Raw genomic sequence first — 11,765 nt, 5'->3', positions numbered from 1 at the left:
AACCTTACGTGAGAAAGGGTAAATCCCACGGAGATTGTTGGCTTGAAGCAAGCTATGGTCATGTTGTAAATCCCAGTCAGGCGGATTCAAATGGATATAGAGTTTTTAAAAATTAAAAGATAAATAAAACATAAACTAGGATAGAGATACTTATGTAATTCATTAGTGAGAATTTCATATAAGCGTATAGAGATGCTTTCGTTCCTCTGAACCTCTGCTTTCCTGCTGTCTTCATCCAACCATTCCTACTCCTTTCCATGGCAAGCTTTATGTAGGGCATCACCGATGTCAATGGCTACATCCCATTCTTTCTGTGAAAATGGTCCAATGCGCTGTCACTGCATGGCTAATCATCTGTCGGTTCTCGATCATACTGGAATAGGATATACTATCCTTTTGCGTCTGTCACTACGCCCAGCACTCGTGAGTTTGAAGCTCGTCACAGCCATCCCTTCCCAGATCCTACTCGGAATACCACAGACAAGGTTTAGACTTTCCGGATCTCAAGAATGGCCATCCATGGGTTCTAACTTATACCACGAAGACTCTAATATCTGGGACTTAGTCCCCTGTATTAGATATCTAAGAGATACTCATTCTAGCTTGTTTGCATGTAGAACGGAAGTGTTTGTCAGGCACGCATTCATAAGTGAGAATGATGATGAGCGTCACATAATCATCACATTCATCATGTTCTTGGGTGTGAATGGATATCTTAGAATAGGAATAAGCTTGAATTGAATAGAAAAACAATAGTACTTTGTATTAATTCATGAGGAACAGCAGAGCTCCACACCTTAATCTATGGTGTGTAGAAACTCTACCGTTGAAAATACATAAGTGATGAAGTTCCAGGCATGGCCAAGAGGCCAGCCCCCAAACGTGATCAAAGGATCAAAAGATAATCCAAAGATGTAAATACAATAGTAAAAAGTCCTATTTATACTAAACTAGTTACTAGGGTTTACAGAAATGAGTAAATGATGCAGAAATCCACTTCTGGGGCCCACTTGGTGTGTGCTTAGGCTGAGCATTGAGCTTTACACGTGTAGAGGCTTCTCTTGGAGTCGAACACCAGTTTGTAACCTGTTTCTGGCGTTTAACTCCACTTTGCAACCTGTTTTTGGCGTTTAACTCCAGAATGCAGCATGGAACTGGCGTTCGTCTTCTAAACTCGGGCAAAGAATGGACTATTATATATTGCTTGAAAGCCCTGGATGTCTACTTTCCAACGCAATTAAGAGCGTGCCATTTAGAGTTCTGTAGCTCCAAAAAATCCACTTTGAGTGCAGGGAGGTCAAAATCCAACAGCATCTGCAGTCTTTCTTCAACCTCTGAATCTGATTTTTGCTCAGGTCCCTCAATTTCAGCCAGAAAATACCTGAAATCACAGAAAAACACACAAACTCATAGTAAAGTCCAGAAATGTGAATTTTAATTAAAAACTAATAAAAAATATACTAAAAACAAACTAAATTATACTGAAAACTATGTAAAAACAATGCCAAAAAGCGTATAAATTATCCGCTCATCACAACACCAAACTTAAATTGTTGCTTGTCCCCAAGCAACTGAAAATCAACTAGGATAAAAAGAAGAGAATATACTATAAATTCCAAAATATCAATGAAACTTAGGTCCAATCAGATGAGCGGGACTTGTAGCTTTTTGCCTCTTGAATAGTTTTGGCATCTCACTTTATCCATTGAAGTTCAGAATGATTGGCATCTATAGGAACTCAGAGTTCAGATAGTGTTATTGATTCTCCTAGTTCAGTATGTTGATTCTTGAACACAGCTACTTTATGAGTCTTGGCCGTGACCCTAAGCACTTTGTTTTTCAGTATTACCACCGGATACATAAATGCCACAGACACATAACTGGGTGAACCTTTTCAGATTGTGACTCAGCTTTGCTAGAGTCCCCAATTAGAGGTGTCCAGGGTTCTTAAGCACACTCTTCTTTTTGCTTTGGACCTCGACTTTAACCGCTCAGTCTCAAGTTTTCACTTGACACCTTCACGCCACAAGCACATGGTTAGGGACAGCTTGGTTTAGCCGCTTAGGGCAGGATTTTATTCCTTTAGGCCCTCCTATCCACTGATGCTCAAAGCCTTGGATCCTTTTTATTACCCTTGCCTTTTGGTTTTAAGGGCTATTGGATTTTTGCTCTTACCTTTCGGTTTAAAGGGCTTTTGGCTTTTTCTGCTTACTTTTTCTTTTTCTTTCTTTTTTTTTTTGCTATTTTTTTTCTTCTTTTTTTTTCTGCAAGATTTTGTATTCACTGCTTTTTCTTGCTTCAGGAATCATTTTTATGATTTTTCAGATTATCAAATAACATTTCTCCTTTTCATCATTCTTTCAAGAGCCAACATATTTAACATTCATAAACAACAACTTCAAAATACATATGCACTGTTCAAGCATACATTCAGAAAACAAAAGGTATTGCCACCACATCAAAATCATTAAAATAGTTTCAAGGATGAATTCAAAACCATGTACTTCTTGTTCTTTTGTTTTTAGAACAGTTTTCATTTAAGAGAGGTGATGGATTCATATTCATAACTTTAAGGCATAGACACTTAGACACTAATGATCATATAGTAAAGACACAAACATAATTAAACATGAAGCATGGAAACCGAAAACAAAAAATAAATAGACAAGGAGATTAAGGAATGAGTCCACCTTAGTGAGGGTGGCGTCTTCCTCTTCTTGAAGAACCAATGGTGCTTTTGAGCTCCTCTATGTCTCTTCCCTGTCTTTGTTGCTCCTCCCTCATAGCTCTTTGATCTTCTCTAATTTCATGGAGGATGATGGAGTGTTCATGATGCTCCACCCTTAGTTGTCCCATGTTGGAACTTAATTCTTCTAGGGAAGTGTTGATTTGCTCCCAATAATTCTGTGGAGGAAAGTGCATCCCCTGAGGCATCTCAGGGATTTCATGGTGAGGAACTTTCTCATGCTCATGTTGAGGTCCATGATCTCTTATTTGCTCCATCCTTTTCTTAGTGATGGGCTTATCCTCTTCAATGAGGATGTCTCCCTCTATGTCAATTCCAGCTGAATTGCAGAGGTGGCATATGAGGTGAGGAAAGGCTAACCTTGCCCAAGTGGAGGACTTGTCAGCCACCTTGTAGAGTTCTTGAGGTATAATCTCATGGACTTTCATCTCCTCTCCAATCATGATACTATGGATCATGAAGGCCCGGTCTATAGTAACTTCAGACCGGTTGCTAGTAGGAATGATTGAGCATTGAATGAACTCTAACCATCCCCTAGCCACTGGTTTGAGGTCATGCCTTCTTAGTTGAACCGGCTTGCCTCTTGAGTCAATTTTCCATTGAGCTCCTTCCTCACATATGTCTATGAGGACTTGGTCCAACCTTTGGTCAAAATTAACCATTCTTGTGTAGGGGCGTTCGTTCTCTTCCATCATTGGCAAGTTGAATGCCAGCCTTACATTTTCTGGACTGAAATCTAAGTATTTCCCCCAAACCATAGTAAGCCAATACTTTGGATTCGGGTTCACACTTTGATCATGGTTCCTAGTGATCCATGCGTTTGCATAGAACTCTTGAACCATTAGGATCCCGACTTGTTGAATGGGGTTGGTGAGAACTTCCCAACCTCTTCTTTGGATCTCAAGTCGGATCTCCGGATACTCATTCCTTTTGAGCTTGAAAGAAACCTCAGGGATCACTTTCTTCTTGGCCACAACTTCATAAAAGTGGTCTTGATGGACCTTTGAGATGAATCTCTCCATCTCCCATGACTCAGAGGTGGAAACAATTGCCTTCCCTTTCCTCTTTCTAGAGGTTTCTCTGGCCTTAGGTGTCATAAATGGTTATGTAAAAGCAAAAAGCTATGCTTTTACCACACCAAACTTAAAATGTTTGCACATTCCCGAGCAAAAGAAGAAAGAAAGAAGTAGAAGAAGAAGAGAAATAGAGTAGAGGGAGATAGAGTAGGTTTTGGCCAAGTGGAAGAAGAGAGGGTTGTGTTGTGTGAAATAGAAGAAGGAATGAGGGGTTATATAGAGGTGTGGAGGGGTTTAGGGTTTGGCCATTTAGGGTTGGGTTTGGGAGGAAAAATATTTTGAATTTGAAGCTAGGTGGGGTTTATGGGGAAGAGAAGATGGATGTGAGTGGTGAGGGGGTGATGGAAAAGAGTGATTGAAGTGATTGGTGAAGGGCATTTGGGGAAGAGAATTATGAAAAGGTGTGAAGGGGAGAGAATAGGGTTAGGTAGGGATCCTGTGGGGTCCACAGATCCTGAGGTGTCAAGGATTTTTTATCCCTGTACCCCTTAGATGTGTAAAACGCCCTATACATGCAATCCTGGCGTTTAATGCCAGACTTCTGCCTGTTTCTGGCATTAAACGCCACTTCCATGCTCTGTTCTGGCGTTTAACGCCAGGTAGATGCTTGTTTCTGGCATTAAACGCCAGCTTGGTGCCTGTTTCTGGCGTTTAAACGCCAGACTGTTCTCCTCCAGGGTGTGCTATTTTTCATTCTATTTTTCACTCTGTTTTTGATTTTTCAGTAGTTTTTGTGACTTCACATGATCATCAACCTAAAGAAAACATAAAATAACAATGGAAAAAAAATAAATATAATTAGATAACATTGGGTTGCCTCCCAACAAGCGCTTCTTTAATGTCAATAGCTTGACAGTGAGCTCTCATGGAGCCTCACAGATAATCAGAGCAAGGTTGGAACCTCCCAACACCAAACTTAGAGTTTGAATGTGGGGGTTCAACACCAAACTTAGAGTTTGGTTGTGGCTTCCCAACACCAAACTTAGAGTTTGACTGTGGGAGCCTTGGTTGACTCTGCAGTGAGAGAAGCTTTTCATGCTTCCTCTCCATGGTTATAGAAAGAGATCATTGAGTTTTAAACACAAGGGTGTCCTCATTTAGTTGAAGGACTAACTCTCCTCTGTCCACATCAATCACAGCCCTTGCTGTGGCTAGGAAGGGTCTTCCAAGGATGATGGATTCATCCTCATCCTTCCCAGTGTCCAGGATTATGAAATTAGCAGGGATGTAAAGGCCTTTAACCTTTACTAGCACGTCCTCTAGTTGTCCATAAGCCTGATTTCTGGAGTTGTCTGCCATCTCTAATGAGATTCTGGCAGCTTGCACATCAAAGATTTCTAGTTTCTCCATTACAGAGAGTGGCTTGAGGTTTATCCCTGATCCAAGGTCACATAGAGCCTTCTCAAAGGTCATGGTGCCTATGGTACAAGGTATTAAGAACTTTCCAGGATCTTGTTTTTTCTGAGGCAATCTCAGTTGATCCAGATCACTTAGTTCATTGATGAGCAAGGGAGGTTCATCTTCCCAAGTCTCATTACCAAATAATTTGGCATTCAGCTTCATGATTGCACCATGGTACTTGGCAACTTGCTCTTCAGTAACAGCTTCATTTTCTTCAGAAGAAGAATACTCATCAGAGCTCATGAATGGCATAAGGAGGTTCAAAGGAATCTCTATGGTCTCTAGATGAGTTTCAGATTCCTTTGGTTCCTCAGAGAGAAACTCCTTGTTGATCACTGGACGTCCCAGGAGGTCTTCCTCACTGGGGTTCACATCCTCTCCATCCCTTGTAGGTTCGGCCATGGTGATTAAATCAATAATCTTGCACTCTCTTTTTGGATTCTCTTCTGTATTGCTTGGGAGAGTACTAGGAGGGGTTTCAGTGACCCTTTTACTCAGCTGGCCCACTTGTGCCTCCAAATTTCTAATGGAGGACCTTGTTTCATTCATGAAACTTAAAGTGGCTTTAGATAGATCAGAGACTATATTTGCTAACCTAGATGGATCCTTCTCAGAGCTCTCTGTCTTTTGCTGAGTGGATGATGGAAAAGGCTTGCTATTGCTAAACCTGTTTCTTCCACCATTGTTAAAGCCTTGTTGAGGCTTTTGTTGATCCTTCCATGAGAAATTTGGATGGTTTCTCCATGAGGGATTATAGGTGTTTCCATAGGGTTCACTCATGTAATTTACCTCTGCTATTGCAGGGTTCTCAGGATCATAAGCTTCTTCTTCAGAAGATGCCTCTTTAGTACTGTTGGATGGTTCCTTCAATCCATTCAGACTCTGAGAAATTATATTGATTTGCTGAGTCAATATTTTATTCTGAGCCAATATGGCATTCAGAGTATCAATTTCAAGAACTCCCTTCCTCATAGGCATCCCATTATTCACAGGATTCCTTTCAGAAGTGTACATGAACTGGTTATTTGCAACCATGTCAATGAGTTCTTGAGCTTCTGCAGGTATTTTCTTTAGGTGAATGGATCCACCTGCAGAATGGTCCAGTGACATCTTTGATAGCTCAGACATACCATCATAGAATATATCCAGGATGGTCCATTCTGAAAGCATGTCAGAAGGACACTTTTTGGTCAGTTCCTTGTATCTCTCCCAAGCTTCATAGAGGGATTCACCTTCTTTCTGTCTGAAGTTTTGAACATCCACTCTAAGCTTGCTAAGCTTTTGAGGAGGAAATAACTTGGCTAAGAAAGCCGTGACCAGCTTATCCCAAGAGTTTAGGCTGTCTTTAGATTGAGAGTCCAACCATACTCTAGCTCTGTCTCTTACAGCAAATGGGAAAAGCATAAGCCTGTAGACCTCGGGATCAACCCCATTGGTCTTAACAGTATCACAGATCTGCAAGAATTCAGTTAAGAACTGAAAAGGATCTTCAGATGGAAGTCCCTGAAACTTGCAGTTCTGTTGCATCAGAGAAACTAATTGAGGTTTCAGCTCAAAATTGTTTGCTCCAATGGCAGGGATTGAGATGCTTCTTCCATGTAAATTGGAATTTGGTGCAGTAAAGTCACCAAGCATCTTCGTTGCATTGTTATTATTTTCGGCCATGTTTTCTTCTTTTTCGAAAATTTCTGTCAGATTTTCTCCAAAGAGTTGTGCTTTGGCTTCCCTTAGCTTCCTCTTCAGAGTCCTTTCAGGTTCTGGATCAACTTCAACAAGAATGTTCTTATCCTTGTTCCTACTCATATGAAAAAGAAGAAAACAGAAAAGAAAATATGGAATCCTCTATGTCACAGTATAGAGATTCCTTTATGTGAGTAGAAGAAGATATGAATAGAAGATAGATAATCCAAACACAAAGGTGAGGAGTAGGTTCGACTTCTTAGATGAAGAGGAGTGTTAGTAAGTAAATAAATAATTAGAAGGAGGTGAGAGAGAAGAATTTTCAAAAATTAAATAAATTAAAATAAAAATATTTTTGTTTTTAATTTGAAATTAAAATAAAATTCAAAAATTAGAAAAGAGATAAAATTAAAATTAAAAATTAAAATAATTAGTTAATTAAAAAGAAATTTTGAAAAAGGGGGAAGGGATTTTCGAAGATTAGAGAGAGAGAATTAGTTAGGTAGTTTTGAAAAAGATATGATTGAAACAAAAAGATAGGATTGATTAAAAAAAATTGGAAAATCAATTTTAAAAAGGTAAGAAGTTAGAAAGGAAGTTAGAAAAGATTTTGAAATTGATTTTGAAAAAGATGTGATTGAAACTTAATTTGAAAAAGATTTGAAAAAGAAATTTAAAAAGATTTGATTTTGAAAATTAAAGTTGATTACTTGACTAACAAGAAACTAAAAAGATATGATTCTAGAGTTTAAAGATTGAACCTTTCTTACTAGGCAAGTAACCAACTTAATATTTTTTTTGAATCAATCACATTAATTGTTAGTAAAGATTTGAAATCATGAAACAAAATAAGAAAAAGATTTTTGAAAATCATTTTGGGATTTTCGAAAATTATGAAAGAAAAATGAAAAAGATTTGATTTTTGAAAAAGATTTGAAAAAGATAAGATTTTTAAATTGAAAATTTGATTTGACTCATAAGAAATAACTAAATTTTAAAAATTTTTGACTAAATCAAATCAAATTTTCGAAAATTTATGAGTGAAAAAGGGAAAGACATTTTTTTGATTTTTGAATTTTCAATGAAGAAAGAGAAAAACAACCCAAAGACTCAATGCATGAAAATTTTGGATCAAAACATGTGATGCATGCAAGAACACTATGAATGTCAAGATGAACACCAAGAACACTTTGAATGTCAAGATGAACACCAAGAACTTATTTTTGAAAAATTTTCAAGAAAAGAAAACATGTAAGGCACCAAACTTAAAAATTTTTTTATTCTTTAGACATTAACAAATTGAAAATGCATATGAAAAACAAGAAAAGACACAAAACAAGAAAATATGAAGATCAAACAAGAAGACTGGCCAAGAACAACTTGAAGATCATGAAGAATGCAATGCATGAATTTTTGAAAATAATTTTAATTTAATTTTTTTTAGAAAATTAAAAAGATGCAATTGACACCAAACTTAAAAGTTGACTCTAGACTCAAACAAGAAACATAAAAATATTTTTGATTTTATGATTTTATAAAATTTTTTTTATTTTTCGAAAATTAATTGGGAAAAATGAAAAAAGAAGAAATATTTTTTTGTATTTTTCGAAAATTAAAAATAAAAAGCTTAAAATTAAAATAAAATTACCTAATCTGAGCAACAAGATGAACCGTCAGTTGTCCAAACTCGAACAATCCCCGGCAACGGTGCCAAAAACATGGTGCGTAGAAATCGTGACGGTTCCATTCCTTGGTAACGGCGCTGAAAACTTTATACACACGTTCATAATCTTAATTCTTTGTCACAACTTCGCACAGCTGACCAGCAAGTGCACTGAGTCGTCCAAGTAATAAACCTTACGTGAGTAAGGGTCGATCCCACGGAGATTGTCGGCTTGAAGCAAGCTATGGTCACCTTGTAAATCCCAGTCAGGCGGATTCAAATGGATATAGAGTTTTTAATAATTAAAAGATAAATAAAACATAAACTAGGATAGAGATACTTATGTAATTCATTAGTGAGAATTTCATATAAGCGTATAGAGATGCTTTCGTTCCTCTGAACCTCTGCTTTCCTGCTGTCTTCATCCAACCATTCCTACTCCTTTCCATGGCAAGCTTTATGTAGAGCATCAGCATTGTCAATGGCTACATCCCATTCTCTCTGTGAACATGGTCCAATGCGCTGTCACTGCATGGCTAATCATCTGTCAGTTCTCGATCATACTGGGATTGGATTTACTATCCTTTTGCGTCTGTCACTACGCCCAGCACTCGCGAGTTTGAAGCTCGTCCCAGCCATCCCTTCCCAGATCCTACTCGGAATATCACAGACAAGGTTTAGACTTTTCGGATCTCAAGAATGGCCATCCATGGGTTCTAACTTATACCACGAAGTCTCTAATATCTCAGACTCGGTTCCCTGTATTAGATATCTAAGAGAAACTCATTCTAGCCTGTTTACATGTAGAACGGAAGTGTTTGTCAGGCACGCGTTCATAAGTGAGAATGATGATGAGCGTCACATAATCATCACATTTATCATGTTCTTGGGTGCAAATGGATATCTTAGAATAGGAATAAGCTTGAATTGAATAGAAAAATAATAGTACTTTATATTAATTCATAAGGAACAGCAGAGCTCCACACCTTAATCTATGGTGTGTAGAAACTCTATCGTTGAAAATACATAAGTGATGAAGGTCCAGGCATGGCCGAGAGGCCAGCCCCCAAACGTGATCAAAGGATCAAAAGATAATCCAAAGATGTAAATACAATAGTAAAAGTCCTATTTATACTAAACTAGTTACTAGGGTTTACAGAAATGAGTAAATGATGCAGTCTGGGGCCCACTTGGTGTGTGCTTGGGCTGAGCATTGAGCTTTACACGTGTAGAGGCTTCTCTTTGAGTTGAACGCCAGTTTGTAACCTGTTTCTGGCGTTTAACTCCACTTTGCAACCTATTTCTGGCGTTTAACTCCAGAATGCAGCATGGAACTAGCGTTGAACGCCAGTTTGCGTCATCTAAACTCGGGCAAAGTATGGACTATTATATATTGCTAGAAAGCCCTGGATGTCTACTTTCCAACGCAATTGAGAGCGCGCCATTTGGAGTTTTGTAGCTCCAGAAAATTCACTTTCAGTGCAGGGAGGTCAGAATCCAACAGCATCTGCAGTCCTTCTTCAACCTCTGAATCTGATTTTTGCTCAGGTCCCTCAATTTCAGCCAGAAAATACCTGAAATCACAGTAAAACACACAAACTCATAGTAAAGTTCAGAAATATGAATTTTAATTAAAAACTAATAAAAATATACTAAAAACTAACTAAATTATACTGAAAACTACGTAAAAATAATGCCAAAAAGCGTATAAATTATCCGCTCATCAGTGGGAGACACCCCACCATGGTAAAACCTTCCAACCCTTATCTTTTTTTATTATTCTTGTACATATTTTTCTTCGTTGTTAAATTAATTTGGTAAAATTTTTGCGTTGATCTAGTGTTTATACAGTACTAGATTTTAGGATTTGAAAACCATGTTGGATATCATGTTTGGTGACTCTATGGTGCGGAATTTATAACCCACAAACTAACCGGCAAGTGCACCGAGTTGTACCAAGTAGTACCTCAAGTGAATGAGGGTCGATCCCATGAGGATTGATGGACTAAGCAACAATAGTTAAGTGATTTGCTTAAATAGACAAATAGAAAAGAGTGTTGAGAGTTCAAAAGCATCAAACAGTAATTCAAAGAATAAAAAACAAGCAGTAAATTGAGGTGAAATATATACGGAGAAAATAGTTAAGATTTCAGAGATATCTATCTTCTGGATTGACTTTTCTTACTAACTATTTTAATCATGCAAGATTCAATTCATACAAACTATATGTGACTCAACCCTAATTCCTTAGACTTTTTTAGTCTCCTCTAACCTTCATCAACTGCCAATTCCTTGGTCCTTTGATTCCAATTAGAGGGTTAAGTTCAATTCTAGTTTATATGCCACAGAAACCCTAATTACCCAAATATAAGAGGATTATATGTCATGTATCCCATTAAGTCCAGATAATTAGAAATTTAGGAGAAATTGTATTCAAGCTGTTGTTCAAGTAAAGAGCTTTTCCAAGTTATACAAGAACTCAATTAGAACAAGGGTCATACTTCCGTTCCACCCAAATTCATAAGATAAAGAACGAAAACAATTCTTGAAATTAAAATCAGTACATGAATTAAAATAGAAAAATAATAGTATCAATCCATACAATAGACAGAGCTCCTAACCTTAACAGTGGAGGTTTAGCTGCTCATGGTTCCGAGAGAAAACTAGAATTCAAAAAAATTGTAAATTGCGAAATGAGGTAGAAGAAAAGAGAAGAGCCCGAAGGGCTGGTTCTTTTCCCTTTTATATCTAATCCTAATTAATATAAAATAGATTTTCTAAAAACTAAATATCTTTTTCTATTTTTTATATGAAATAAAGTTTAAATCAGAATTAAAATATGATCTTCATGTATCTTCAATTAATGGATGGGGACCACTTTGATTCTTATGGCTGGCACCTAACTTGGAGGGGAGTGGCGCCTAAGTTGGACCTGACCGAATTGGATTGAGTGAGTTAGCTGCACCTGGCGCCTAACTTGGAGGTGGCTGAATCGAAGTAGTGTGTGATCATTGCACCTGGCACCTAACTTGAGAAACCTCAAGTTAGGCGCCACCTTGGCAAAATTCCATTGATACTATCCCTTGTCTTGGTGCCTAACTTGGTGAAACCCAAGTTATGCGCCACTTATGCAGCCTTGGTTTGATGGATTATGTTCATCTTGGCGCCTAACTTGAGAAGCCTCATGTTAGGCACCACC

The 11,765-nt window shown here is 37.8% G+C and overlaps 1 non-coding gene across 1 annotated transcript; it reads left to right on the top strand.

Moving 5' to 3' along the window:
- Nucleotides 1–6,387: 6,387 nt before the first annotated feature.
- On the top strand, nucleotides 6,388–6,495 carry LOC148544711 (small nucleolar RNA R71). The gene has a single exon (XR_015900863.1). It is a non-coding gene; the product is annotated as a small nucleolar RNA R71 (small nucleolar RNA).
- Nucleotides 6,496–11,765: the final 5,270 nt, after the last annotated feature.

This window comes from Arachis ipaensis, chromosome B9 (assembly GCF_059453495.1).
Source record: "Arachis ipaensis isolate K30076 ecotype BB chromosome B9, ASM5945349v1, whole genome shotgun sequence".
Classification (NCBI taxonomy): Eukaryota; Viridiplantae; Streptophyta; class Magnoliopsida; order Fabales; family Fabaceae; genus Arachis; species Arachis ipaensis.
Note: the sequence above shows the minus strand (reverse complement) of the source record. Positions and strands in the feature narration are given on the sequence as shown.